General features: G+C 51.3%; 1 protein-coding gene across 3 annotated transcripts in view; it reads right to left on the bottom strand.

Moving 5' to 3' along the window:
• The window catches only part of SETD2 (SET domain containing 2, histone lysine methyltransferase), a 1,034,666-nt gene that overhangs the window by 241,035 nt on the left and 781,040 nt on the right, over positions 1-12,591 (bottom strand). The window lies entirely within an intron of this gene.

The raw sequence follows: 12,591 nt of genomic DNA, 5'->3' as shown, positions 1-12,591 counted from the left end.
GGGATTGCAGACGAGGGAGAGGTCATCTTCCTCCTGCAGGAACATTTGTGTGTTAGCCCCAAAAGGCGGGCTTCAAAGGTGAAGCCGACTTTGAAAAGCAGATGTGTAGCGCCAGGGGAAGGGGTGCCCTATTATTGAGGTAGACAGGCTGGCAAGGAGGCAGAGAAGGGTAACCAGTTGCCAAACCGGTTTCCACAGGGGCATGTAGCTCTGAGGCAATCACACCCAGGGGGTGGGCTAATAAGGCCTGTACACCAGGAGAAGGGTCTTGCCATCTTGGGAGTGAGCAGAATGGTGCACCCTGGGATAGCCAGATGCCACACTCCCCAGGAAGTGGTCACTAGCTGGGAGGGAACCTGGTCGTCCACTGGCTATCATCCGCATCCTACCCTGAGGGCACTATCAGCTCATAAAAGCACCTCTGGCACCCAGACCTCAGATCTCAACAGACTTGGAAGGAATGAAGGATGACTACCCTGCTGCACCGAAGGACCAGCAATGAGAGGCTGGACAATCGAATAGTGCACCTGCTTCACCTGGTGGCTAGCGAATAGAGGGGCTGAGCCTGCTGTGTCCTGCTCAAGAGTAAGCTGTCGCCAAAGCATAGTCAAGCAAAAATACTCCAAGGGCCAGCTGACTGGCCTCCTGATCGCAGCACAGGGACACAACAGCTGAAGAAGCAGGCCTGATAGGCAAGTTGGTAGCCCAAAGTCTTCAGGTCGCTACCACAGCCACCAAGCAGCAACAGAGACCAAACCCTGACAGAGTTGTGCCCAAGTTGGTTGAACAAGGGAGCGCTGTCGGAGAGTTGCTGGGACCGTCAGAAGGCAAGTTATTAGCCCAGGAAGGATTAGCTTGTGACTGAGACTTTGGGTCACTGGTAGTCCAGTGGCGACTGGGCTTCCGCTAGACCAAAAAGGACCTCGTGGGACATCAACCCTGCAACCAGGACCCCCTCATGATCTGTGTGGACCGAGGGATCCTTGCAGGAAGACCCCATCGACTGTATTGCATCCACAGAGCAACTTCAGCATACTTCATCCCCTGCATCAGGACCACTCGATAGGAATCCATAGCAAAGAGGATAAAGTGCCTGGAACTGCTGGAGGACTGCTTCTACTGTGAAGGTAACTGTTCTTGAGGATCTTGCTGGTCCCCCTGAGTAGCTCCCTGCTGGTGTTGGTCGCCCCAAGTACTTCTTACCAACCGCATTGACAGTTATCCAAGTTTTCTTTGAAAAATGTTGTATCACATTTGTTGACACTGCCAAGCATTGTTTGCAGTTGAGTGAAATTGCTTTGATTTATTTTTGCTTGTAAAATCAATATTTCCGTAAACACTCCAGTAGATCTTTTTCATTCTAATGTCTAAGTTCTGATAAAGATGGGACGTGCCTTGGACAGCCAACATGGCGAACGCTCACCTTAGGGTGACTACACCCTTGGGGTGCTCAACCCACTCGGGGGAGTGAGCACAATCCCCAATTCTGATTGGGGAGTGCCTGCCATCTGCAAGATGGCGGGCACTGAAGAGTGGGCTACTACTCGCCTCCCCCACCTGAGAGGTGGTGCTGGCAGAGGTGGGCACACCTTCTGGGCTAGCTCATTTTTCCCTCCTGTCTTCCCAACAAAAAGGAGGGGGCCTGCTCCTAATAGCAGGAGAGGCTGGGGGTCGCATTACAAAGGCTGCAAGGCCTTTGAAGCTCCCCTGCCACAGATTGCTCTTCCTAGCCTTGGGGAGGTGTGGACACCTCGCCCAGGAAAGGCTTTGTTTCTGGGCTCAGGGAGCGAAGGCTCCCACCCTAGGAGTCCAAAAACATGTCTCGTAGTGGCAGGCTGATGTGTACCAGTCAGGGAACCCACCAGAGGCTGGTCGTTTTTCAGTGGGCATCTCTAAGATGCCTTCTGAGTGCATTTTTCATTAAATCCCACACTGGCAGCAGTGTGGGTTTAATGTGCTGAGAAGTTTGATACCAAACTTCCCAGTTTTCAGTAAAGCCATTATGGTGCTGTGGAGTTCATAATGAAACTCCCAGCACCATATACTCTTAATGGCAGTACTGCACTTACACTGTCTAAGAATTGGCTTAGACACTGTAGGGGTACAGGGCTCATGTACCTGTACCCTCCCCACTGGTATAGTACACCCAGCTAGAGGGGTGGCTGACCTATGCCAGGGCAGTGGGTTGTAGGCATGGGACACAGGGAAGTAGGCCATGTCGACTCTTCACTTTGTTCTGCACCAAAACACGCAGCCTGCAATGGCAGTGTTTGTGTGTAAAGGTACAGGGCCTCTAATGGTGACACAATAAGTGCTGCAGCCCTTGGAGGCCTTCCCTGGCCACAGTGCCCTTGGTACCCCATAGTACCTTTTACAAAGGACTGGCGTATGTCAGAGGGTTGCCATTTCGGGGTAAAAGGTACAGTTTTGGGGAAAGAACACAGGCCCTGGGAACCTGATTGGCATGGACCCAGGGGACATCAAGTCAAAGTGCATCAGTGGCCTGGCAAAAAGTGTTGGGGGGGGTTACTGCAACAGAAACCCAGCTTCCTACAGGAACCTACTACATGTGGAGGCCTGGGCTATGGTGAGGGGAGAGGAGAGGTGGTGGAGCCGTGAGGACTTCTGCGCCGCTGCATCTGTCCCTCGAGTGCCTAGAGTGAGTGCTCTACGGTGGATTGCTTGGGTCGCTTCCTCCTGTTGCTGGGCCCTACGGCTGCTATCCTCCCCCTACCAGAAGATGCACCTACTACCAGTGCTGCCATGAACACCCAGCCTCACTGAAAAAATACAAACTCCCCTGCTATATTTTGAGACCATTGCTTTATTACACTGCACCATCCTTGATGTGCTCGGCCAAGTGGGAGTGGTGATTGGCCCCCGACCTGACTTTGTCCCTGTGTTAATCCGCCCGCCCCGCCCCCCCCCCCCTTGCAACCTACTGCCTGTGACCTGCTGCTGGACTTAGACTCTCCGTGGTGCCTGCACGGTTCTACAGATGGGTCCGTGTTTCCCCATTCAAACACCTACCACTACACTTTCCACTGGGACATGCATCTGCTTCCTCTACTGCGCAGCGCGACCGGACCGGGGCTTGCAGACTGGCCGCTTTCTTGGCCTCACTTTTGTCCTGCATTGTAGGTGACACAACCTGGGATGGCCCGCGCCGCCCCAACAGTCTGTAATGGGCACGTGACTCACTCATTTTGCCCCCCCATCCCCTTGAAGGATCACAGCAAACCCCTTAATTCCTCACAAGATCAGTAGCTCATGCTGCCGCATGGTTGTGGCAAGCAGGCCGAGTCTGTACTGCTGGCGGTGCCCTACAGAATAGCTACACCACACCCATGGGTAAAGATAAGTCTACTAGACCAGCAACCTTGTAGTCTTGCATGGAACAATTCACCACCGGACTGGCGAACAGTCAGCTGTAGGTGCCGAAGGTGGGAAGAGTGGCTCCCCCCTAACGTTTGACCTAATCACGATCCTTCAAGCAATCCAAAGTTCCAAAACTGCTGTGGAAACTAAAATCGGATAGGTACACATGGACGTGGCATTGCTCCACCAGGATTTCATAATTACTACGGCGTGTATCACGGAGGCCGAATCACATGCTTCCCTGAGGTAACCGAGCCCCTGCATGTTGCGGACTTCTTGGAGACATGGATTTAATCCTGGATTCCAACAGACCAACTATCCTCCTGGCTCGCGATCGAGAAGACTCATCATGCATTGACACCTAAACCTCCACCAGGTGCCTCCCCAAGACGAATGATCGCACAAATCCTACACTTCAGAGACAGAGATGAGATCCCGAGAGAACTTTGCTGAGGGGATGCCAAAGTCCTTCTCTTTCCTGACTACACCAAGGAGATGCAGCAGAGGCACCATTCCTAAACAGAGTTCTAACAGAAACTCAGGGCGATGGGTCTCCAATATAGTCTCCTGTTTCCTGCCAAGCTTTGAGTGATCCACGCCAATAAATCCTATTTTTTCTTAAACTCCAGACTAGTTTGGTCAAGCTTCACAAAGGAATGACCCCCTTCCAGCTCGTGCAGAGACCTCAAAGAGCCAGGTCGAGGGACCACCTGGTCATAAACTGGTAACCAAACCACAAAGATATTGCACCAGTGTAAGAAAGTGGCTCTGTATATACTGTTCCTTAATAGGTACAGGGTGTACAGAGTCCACACTCCCCCAGGGTTTGACAGAGGTTAAAGTTAGATATAACCTTACTCTCTAAAGTGGTAGCCTGGTCGAGCAGTAAGGCAGTATCAGAGGACAGTGTAAAGCATTTGTTGTACACACTCAGTCAGCAAATGGTCTCACACACTCAATAAATGAACTCTAGGCCAATGGTTTTTATATAAAAAAATATATGCTTGTTTTATTTTAGAACCAACACTTGGATTTAAAGGAATATGCTACTTACCAGTATGCATCTGTTCTTGGCATGTAGAGCTGCAGAGTTGTACACTTAGCATAGGTCGCCATCTGGTGTTGGGCCCGGATGTTTGCAGTTTGTTTTTCTTCTTGGACAGTCTTTGGAAGTCACGAGTTTGGTGACTCCTCCTTCGGTCCGTACTGCGCATGGGCTTCGGCTCCATCCTCAGATTGTTTTTCGCCAACAGGGAAATGATGGAGCGTAGTAATAACAGTGAGAAACCCATGTGTTGTATCTAAATAAGATGTACTGGAACGGATACAGGTAGCCGGGGAGGCGGGTGGGCGTGTACAACTCTGCAGCTCTACATGCCAAGAACAGATGCATACTGGTAAGTAGCATATTCCGTTCGAGGCATATGAGCTGCAGATTGTACACTTAGCATAGATTATATAGCAGTACCCAACCTTAGCGGCGACCACCGGTATCCGTTGCAGCTGTTTGAAAAAGTGTCTTTAGTACAGCCTGGCCCACCCTAGCTTGCTGCTTGGAATGCACATCTACACAGTAGTGTTTTGTGAAGGTGTGCGGTGTAGACCATGTGGCTGCCTTGCAGATGTCATCTAAGGGTATATTCCCTAGAAAAGCCATAGAAGCCCCTAACTTTCTTGTAGAGTGGGCTTTAGGGGGAACAGATAATGTTCTCTTTGCCTTTTGATAGCAAATTTGTATGCATTTTACAATCCACCTAGCTATCCCTGATTTTGAAATGGGGTTGCCTTTATGTGGTGGAGAGAAGGAAACGAACAATTGTTTAGTCTTCCTGAAGGGTTGCGTTCTTTGTATGTAGTATAGTAACGCCCTTTTTACATCAAGTGTGTGTAAGGCCCTTTCTGCAACAGATTGGGGTTGCGAGAAGAAGACAGGTAATTCCACTGATTGATTGAGGTGGAAGGGGGAAATGACTTTGGGCAGAAACTTCGGATTTGTGCGAAGTATGACCTTGCTGTGATGCATTTGTATGTAGGGTTCCTGTATGGTGAACGCTTGTATTTCACCAACCCTTCTAAGGGAAGTGATAGCTACAAGGAAAGCTGTTTTCCAGGTGAGAAACTGTAGCTCACATTTGTGCATTGGTTCGAAGGGCGGACCCATTAGTCGTGTAAGAACTAAATTTAGATTCCATACAGGGGAAGGTGGTGCCCTGGGAGGAATTACTCGTTTAAGGCCTTCCATGAAGGCTTTAATAGCGGGCACTCTGAAGAGTGATAAATGCTGCCTGTTTTGTAGATAAGCAGCGATCGCTGCTAGGTGTAGGCGTATGGATGAATATGCCAGGTTACACCTGTGAAGATGGAGCAGATAGCATATGATGTGCTGTATGGATGCATCTAGAGGGTTGATTGTATTGTTACGGCAGTAAATTACAAATCTTTTCCACTTTGCGGCATAGCATGCTCTAGTGGTAGGACGTCTGGCTTCCATGATGATGTTCATACAATCAGGGGGAAGGTTAAGGTATCCGAATTCTAGGATTTCAGGAGCCAGATCGCCAGGTTGAGCTGAGCTGGGTCCGGGTGCCTGATTTCTCCATGGTTCTGGGTTAGGAGGCATGGGGATAGATGCAGTTTTTGATGTGGTACCACTGACAGTTGTAGTAGCGTGGTGTACCACGGCTGCCTGGCCCACGTCGGAGCTACCAGAATGAGTGTGAGGGAGTGCTGTTGTAGCTTCCTGACCACTAATGGAATTAGTGGGAGAGGTGGAAAGGCGTATGCAAATCTGCCTGACCAGTTCATCCATATCGCATTGCCCTTGGACAATGGGTGTGGGTATCTGGCGGCGAAGCTTGGGCATTTTTTGTTTTCGTGGGTGGCGAAGAGGTCTATCTGAGGATGCCCCCACTGTTGGAAGAATGGGTGAAGAACTTGTGGATGCAGTTCCCATTCGTGTATTTGTTGCGTTTGTCTGCTGAGCAGATCTGCCATGGTGTTTTGTACGCCTGGAACGTGCTGTGCCAGGAGAAAGATGTTTTGAGGAATTGCCCATCTCCATATGCTCTGGGCTAAGCGGGAGAGCTGGGGAGAGTGTGTCCCCCCCTGTTTTTGGATATAATACATTGCAGTCATATTGTCTGTGCGAATGAGGACTGCTTTGCCCGAAATCTGTTTTTGGAAAGATTTTAGGGCTAGAAAGATCGCCAAGAGCTCCAGATGGTTGATGTGGAGCGATTTTTGCTGTGGCGTCCATAGACCTTGCATGGTGAGGTGTAGAAGGTGCGCTCCCCAGCCGGAGAGCGATGCGTCCGCTGTTAGAGTCACTTGAGGAACCGGGTCCAGGAACGGCCGCCCTTTGGAAAGGTTTGTGGTGTTCCACCACTGCAGAGAGTGATGTGTGCGGCCGTCCACCAACACCAGATCCGTCAGCTGACCCTGGGCCTGGTTCCACTGTTGTGCTAGGCACTCTTGAAGTGGACGCATGTGGAGTCTTGCATGGGGCACTATGAAAATGCAAGACGCCATCATTCCTATGAGCTTCATAAACACTCTTGCTGGAAGAGAGTGCTGAGGAAGGAATGTTTTGCGTAAGGCTTGAATGCTTGTGATTCTGGCTGAGTTTGGATAGGCAATACCCTTGGAGGTGTCTATAGTGGCCCCGAGGTATTGCTTTGTGTGAGATGGTATGAGGTGGGACTTTTGGTAGTTCACCGTGAAGCCTAGCTGGTGGAGCAGTTGGATGGTGCTGTTTATATGCTGCACACATTGGTCGTAGGACGCGGCTTTTATCAGCCAGTCGTCTAGGTAAGGGAAGACGTGAATATGTTGACGTCTGAGGTGTGCTGCTACTACTGCTAGGCATTTGGTAAACACCCGTGGTGCGGTGGTGACCCCGAAGGGGAGAACCGTGAATTGGTAATGTTGCCCGTCCACCACGAACCTGAGGTATTTCCTGTGAGAGGGGTGTATTGGAATGTGAAAGTATGCGTCTTTCAGATCCAAGGTTGTGAGAAAGTCTCCCTGGCAGAGGAGTGGGAGGACTTGTTGTAGAGTGACCATGTGAAAATGGTCTGAGTGTATGTAGGCATTTAGAGGCCGGAGGTCCAGAATGGGTCTGAGGGTCTCGTCTCTCTTTGGTATTAAGAAATATAGAGAGTAGACCCCTAGATTTCGTTGGTTGACGGGGACCTGCTCTATAGCATGTTTTTGCAGGAGTGAAAGTACCTCTTGTTTGAGCAGTGTGGAATGTTCTTGAGACATTGGACGGTGCCTTGGTGGGATATTGGGTGGGGTAGATGTTAGCTCTAGACAGTACCCTGACCGAATAATTTGGGTCACCCATTTGTCCGATGTTATGGACTCCCATACGTGGATAAAGTTTTGTAGTCTGCCCCCGACCGGAGTGGAATGGTCTGGGGGGAGCGGAGGGGAGTCATTGTGCGGGGGGGGTGGCAGAACGGGTGTTGTTGGTTTTGCCCCTGCCCTTATTGTTGTTACCCCTGTAACCACCTCTCTGATTGCCCTTTGAAAAGGTATTTTGAGGAGGGGACTTGTAGGAGGTAGAGGCGTTATCGGTGGAGGAGCCTCTACCTGTGCCACGAAAGGACGAGCGTCGAAAGGAACGTTTGGAGGCTTGTGTTTGGAGTGCCCCCATAGACTTTGCTGTGTCTGTGTCTTTCTTCATCTTTTCGAGCGCTTCGTCTACCTTTGGCCCAAAGAGTGTTTCCTGGTCAAAGGGGTGATTGAGTATGGATGCCTGGACTTCAGGTTTGAACCCTGAGATCCTGAGCCAGGCGTGGCGGCGAAGCAGGACACTGGTATTTATGGCCCTAGAAGCAGTGTCGGCTGCATCGAGGGCACACTTAATGGAGGTGTTTGTGATTAGTTTACCCTCCTGTATGAGGTCATGAGCCTTGTGCTTGTATTTTTCTGGAAGGTGCTGCATAAGAGCCTCTAGTTCGTCATAGTGTGCTCTATCATATCGCGCAAGCAGTGCTTGTGTGTTTACAATGCGCCACATGTTTGCAGCTTGGGAGGCGGTGCGTTTACCAGACGCGTCCAGAAGTTTAGATTCTTTGTCTGGCGGTGGGGCATCTCCTGAGGATTGGGAGTTAGCCCGCTTTCTAGCTGTGGAGACAACTAGGGAATCTAGGGGAGCAGGGCCCTTGATGTAAGCAGGGTCTGTGGGTGCCGCCTTGTACTTCTTCTCTATTCTAGGGTTCAGTACTCTGGCTCTGACAGGGTCTTTGAACACCTCTGTAGCGTGCTTGGTGACACCCTTAAGCATGGGTAAAATGGAAGTAGATTTGTCTTGTATATCAAATGTATCCAGTAGGAAGTCTTCTTCTACTGGTTCACTGTGCATGTCCACCCCATGGTAGTGTGCTGCTCTCTGCACTAAATGATGAAACCCTAAGGAGTCCTCTGGAGGAGACGGCCTTGATGGGTATAGGTCGTCCTGAGGTACATTGGGTATATCAGGGTTATTGTAATCCTCCCATGGATCTGGGGTCCCTGGTGGAGTGGGATCCATTGGGGCGTCCGCCGGGTAATTGTCCGGATCCCCATCATCCGGATCTGGGGATGGGGCCGGATCGTAGTGAGGTAAAGGTGGCGGAGACCTGTGAGGTGGAGGCGGTGGAGGAGGTGGAGTGGGTAGGGGAGGCGGTGGTGGGGAGGGCACTCTGAGGGGAGAAGTAGCAGAGTCCTTCCTTTTGGGTGGAGGAGGAGGAGCCGGAGCATCAAGGCGTCTTTTCTTGGTAGTTAAAGTCAAAAGCCCAGTCTTTGGATCTTTGGACAAAGTCTTTTGTAAAGGGTCTGGTGTAAACAGAGCCAACGGTGTCGAGTCGTCTGTCGGCACCGGTGATTTCGGAACCGGGGGTTTCGATGGTCTGTGTGCGCCATGCTTTTTTGAGGTCTCCGGGTGTTTCGGCGTCGAATTATGTTTCGGCGCCGGAGCGTCGGTGCCGACAGATTTGTGTTTGTGTTTGGTCGGCACCGAGTGTCCAGGCTTCGGCACCGGTGGTTTCGGAGTCGAGCTGGATTTTGCAGTCTTCGGTGCCGGATGCTGTTTTTCGGCACCGGGTGTCGGCTGGCTCGATCCCGAGCTGCCATGAGACTTTGGGTGCTTCGACACCGGGCCCGAAGGTGGGGTGATCGAAGTTTTGGTTTTGGTTTTGCCCAGGCCGGCAGGCGAGGGAGTAACCTGAGTCTCTTTGGTTTTCGGCGCGGGGGTGGGAGGGGGCATAGTGCTCACGGCCCGCTGCGCTGGTGTAACGTCCTCCACGTCGGAGTCGTCGGCCTCGGAAGCGCTGACGACGTCTTCCTCCTGCTCGGTGTGTGTTTGCCCCGAAGCTTCGGCGTCGTCTCCGAAGATGTCCGGTGGAGCTGCCGAGGATGAGTGCGCCATGGTGCGTCGAGCTCTTCGATCTCGGATGGTCTTCTTCGATCGAAAAGACTTGCAGGCGGGGCAGTCTCTAGCCTCGTGTTCCGGAGAGAGGCAAAGGTTACACACCTGATGGAGGTCGGTGTGGGGAAATTTAGACCCACATTTTGGGCACTTTTTGAACTGAGTCCTTTCCATCGGCCGGGACCGGAGTCGCGGAGGGCCCGAAGGCCGGTGTCGATGTACGGGATGGAGAAAAGTGCCGCTTCGAGAGATGAAGATGATGAAGGAACTCGAAGAATCGAGGATTTTCCGTCGAGGCTGGAACCGTAGAAGTTCGAAGCCGGAGCACGAAGTATCACATCCGAGCCCGATGGCGGAAAAAAACAATCTGAGGATGGAGCCGAAGCCCATGCGCAGTACGGACCGAAGGAGGAGTCACCAAACTCGTGACTTCCAAAGACTGTCCAAGAAGAAAAACAAACTGCAAACATCCGGGCCCAACACCAGATGGTGACCTATGCTAAGTGTACAATCTGCAGCTCATATGCCTCGAACATATACTTTCTCAGAATGAGAGGTTTCATATAAATACTTTTGCAATATGCAATTGACTTTTGTAAACAGTTACAAGTGGTTGCAGTAGGCAACTCTATTTTAAACACAACAATACATTGAGCTCAATGGTAAATTCAAGTTATTTGCAACAGATTACTTTTTAGATTACTTTTTGAATTCCAGGACTGGATCCTAGATTCAGTCCTGGGTCAGTACTCAGAATCAAGTGATGAAAGTCGACTTAAGTACTGTAATGATTTTTAAACAATACTTAGCTATTTTAAAAGTTGACACTTAGAAAATATTTCAAAGAAAACAGTCAATGATGCCCTATGGAAGAAAATTCAAGTTGTAGGTACAGTATGTTCTCGTTACTTTTGTAATCCAGTACTGGGGGCCTAGACTCAGTACTGGGACCTTTATCCAAAACAGGTAAGTAATTACGTTTTCAGATATTATACGATTTTTGAAGAATATTTAAAGATTGCAGAAATCGACACTTAGAGAAGAAATTTCACAGAAAAACAGTCAATGGTTTCCTATGGAAGAAAATTGGGTTAAGGGTAAGTACAGTTGTAAGTATTTTTCAGAGTCAATGCTGGGCACCAAGATCCAGCACTGGGAGCTCACCTAAGAGCAGGTGAGTAATTTCGTTTTCGTTACTCGGCTGATTTTTGGTGAATATTTTAAGACTTGAAAAGTCCACGCTTAGAAGAAATTTCAGGAAAAAGCCAGTCAATGTTACCCTATGAGGAAAATAGAGTTAGCGGTTTAAGGGTAAGTACTGGACTGGCAGAGTTGAGGTTCTGGGCATAGACTGAGGGGTCCCCCAGGGTCAGGTAGCTACAGTTGGTTCACCCTCAGCGACTCTAGGGTGGCCTGGTGCAGAGAGAGTTAGGCCCAATGTTATCCTATGAGGGATAGGGGGGCCTTGGTTGGTGGCTGCTTACTGGCAAGCCACGCGGCTGTGTGAGGTGGGCTCCTGGTCACTTACTCGGGGCAAGTGGGGAAGTAGGTAGGTGTAGAGTTTTCACTGCCAGGGCCACTCGGGCGGCTGGGTGCAGAGTGCTTTTGAGCCTTCGGGCGCTCAATTGATTTAAATGGAAAATCTCCGGTTTAGAAAAAGGCTGCAAGCTCGGGGACGAGGACTCTTCAGGTGCCACCACCACTTCGAGAGGTAAGTTGGGTAGTTGGAGGATAGGTAGGTACCCCGGGATTGGGCACAGGGGGCCGCAGGGCGCCGCGTGCAGGGGTGCCTTTTGGTGTCGGGAAATCTTACCCTCTGTTGATCACGGTAGGGGGGCACCTAGTTCTGAGGCTGCAGGCTTCTTCAGGAGTGTCGAGGGAGGTCCTTGGGTGCCGGACTCGGGGTCACAGTCGCCGTGGGGTCGTCCTCGGGGTCTTTGTTCACTCCGGCACTGGCCAGGCTTGGCTGGTGCAGAGTGTGCTGGGTTCGCGGTTCCGGGCTGCTGCCAGGGATTAGAGGTAGGTTTGGAGTAGAGCCTCTACTCATGGGATTCCCAGGGGCTTAGAGCCAAAAGGTAGCCAGGTCCTCCGGGGTTGGTGAGGTTGCTGGCCACAAGAGATGCCGGGTTGGAGCAGGAGCAGGTTCGAGGGTCAACAGGCCGGTAGGGCTGGGGCCAAAGCAGTTGGTGTCTTCCTCTTTTTAGCAGCTGCAGGGCAGGTCTTCTTTCTTCGTGCTCTTCTTTGTAGTTTTAAATCTGGAATCTGGGGAAGGAAGTTTCAGGGTGCCCCTAAATACTAGATTTAGGGGCGTTACAGGTAGGTGAAGGGCAGGGACCAATGGGTCCCTGTCCTGGGGTGGGTACACCCCCTATCCTGCCTCTCTCCTGTGAGAGGGGGGAAGTAGCCTAGTCCTGATAGGGTAGGGCTCCCCATCTTCAAGATGGCGAGAGCCCGGAGATGTGCTTCACCTCGCCTCCCCCACCTGAGGGGTGGGGTTGGCAGGCTGGCACATCCCCTGTACTTATTTGGGGTTTCTGGCCAAAGCTTCCTGCCAGAGTGGGGGGTTGCAGGGGCCTGGGGTAGCTCACAGAGGCGGCATGCCTTTGAAGCTTCCCCCTGCCCATCCTGGGGGAGGAGATTTAGCACCTCGCCCAGGATGTGCATTGTTGCAGGTCCAGGAGAGCAGGGGCTCTCCTACCCAGGGGTCCAGCAACATGTCTGCTTGGTGGCAGCCTAGGCAGCCTCAGAGCAGACGTGGATTGTAGGTTAGGTTTAAGGGGGCACATCTAAGATGCCCTCTG

This window comes from Triturus cristatus, chromosome 10 (assembly GCF_964204655.1).
Source record: "Triturus cristatus chromosome 10, aTriCri1.1, whole genome shotgun sequence".
NCBI classification, from domain to species: domain Eukaryota; kingdom Metazoa; phylum Chordata; class Amphibia; order Caudata; family Salamandridae; genus Triturus; species Triturus cristatus.
This window is presented reverse-complemented; position numbering and strand designations above follow the sequence as displayed.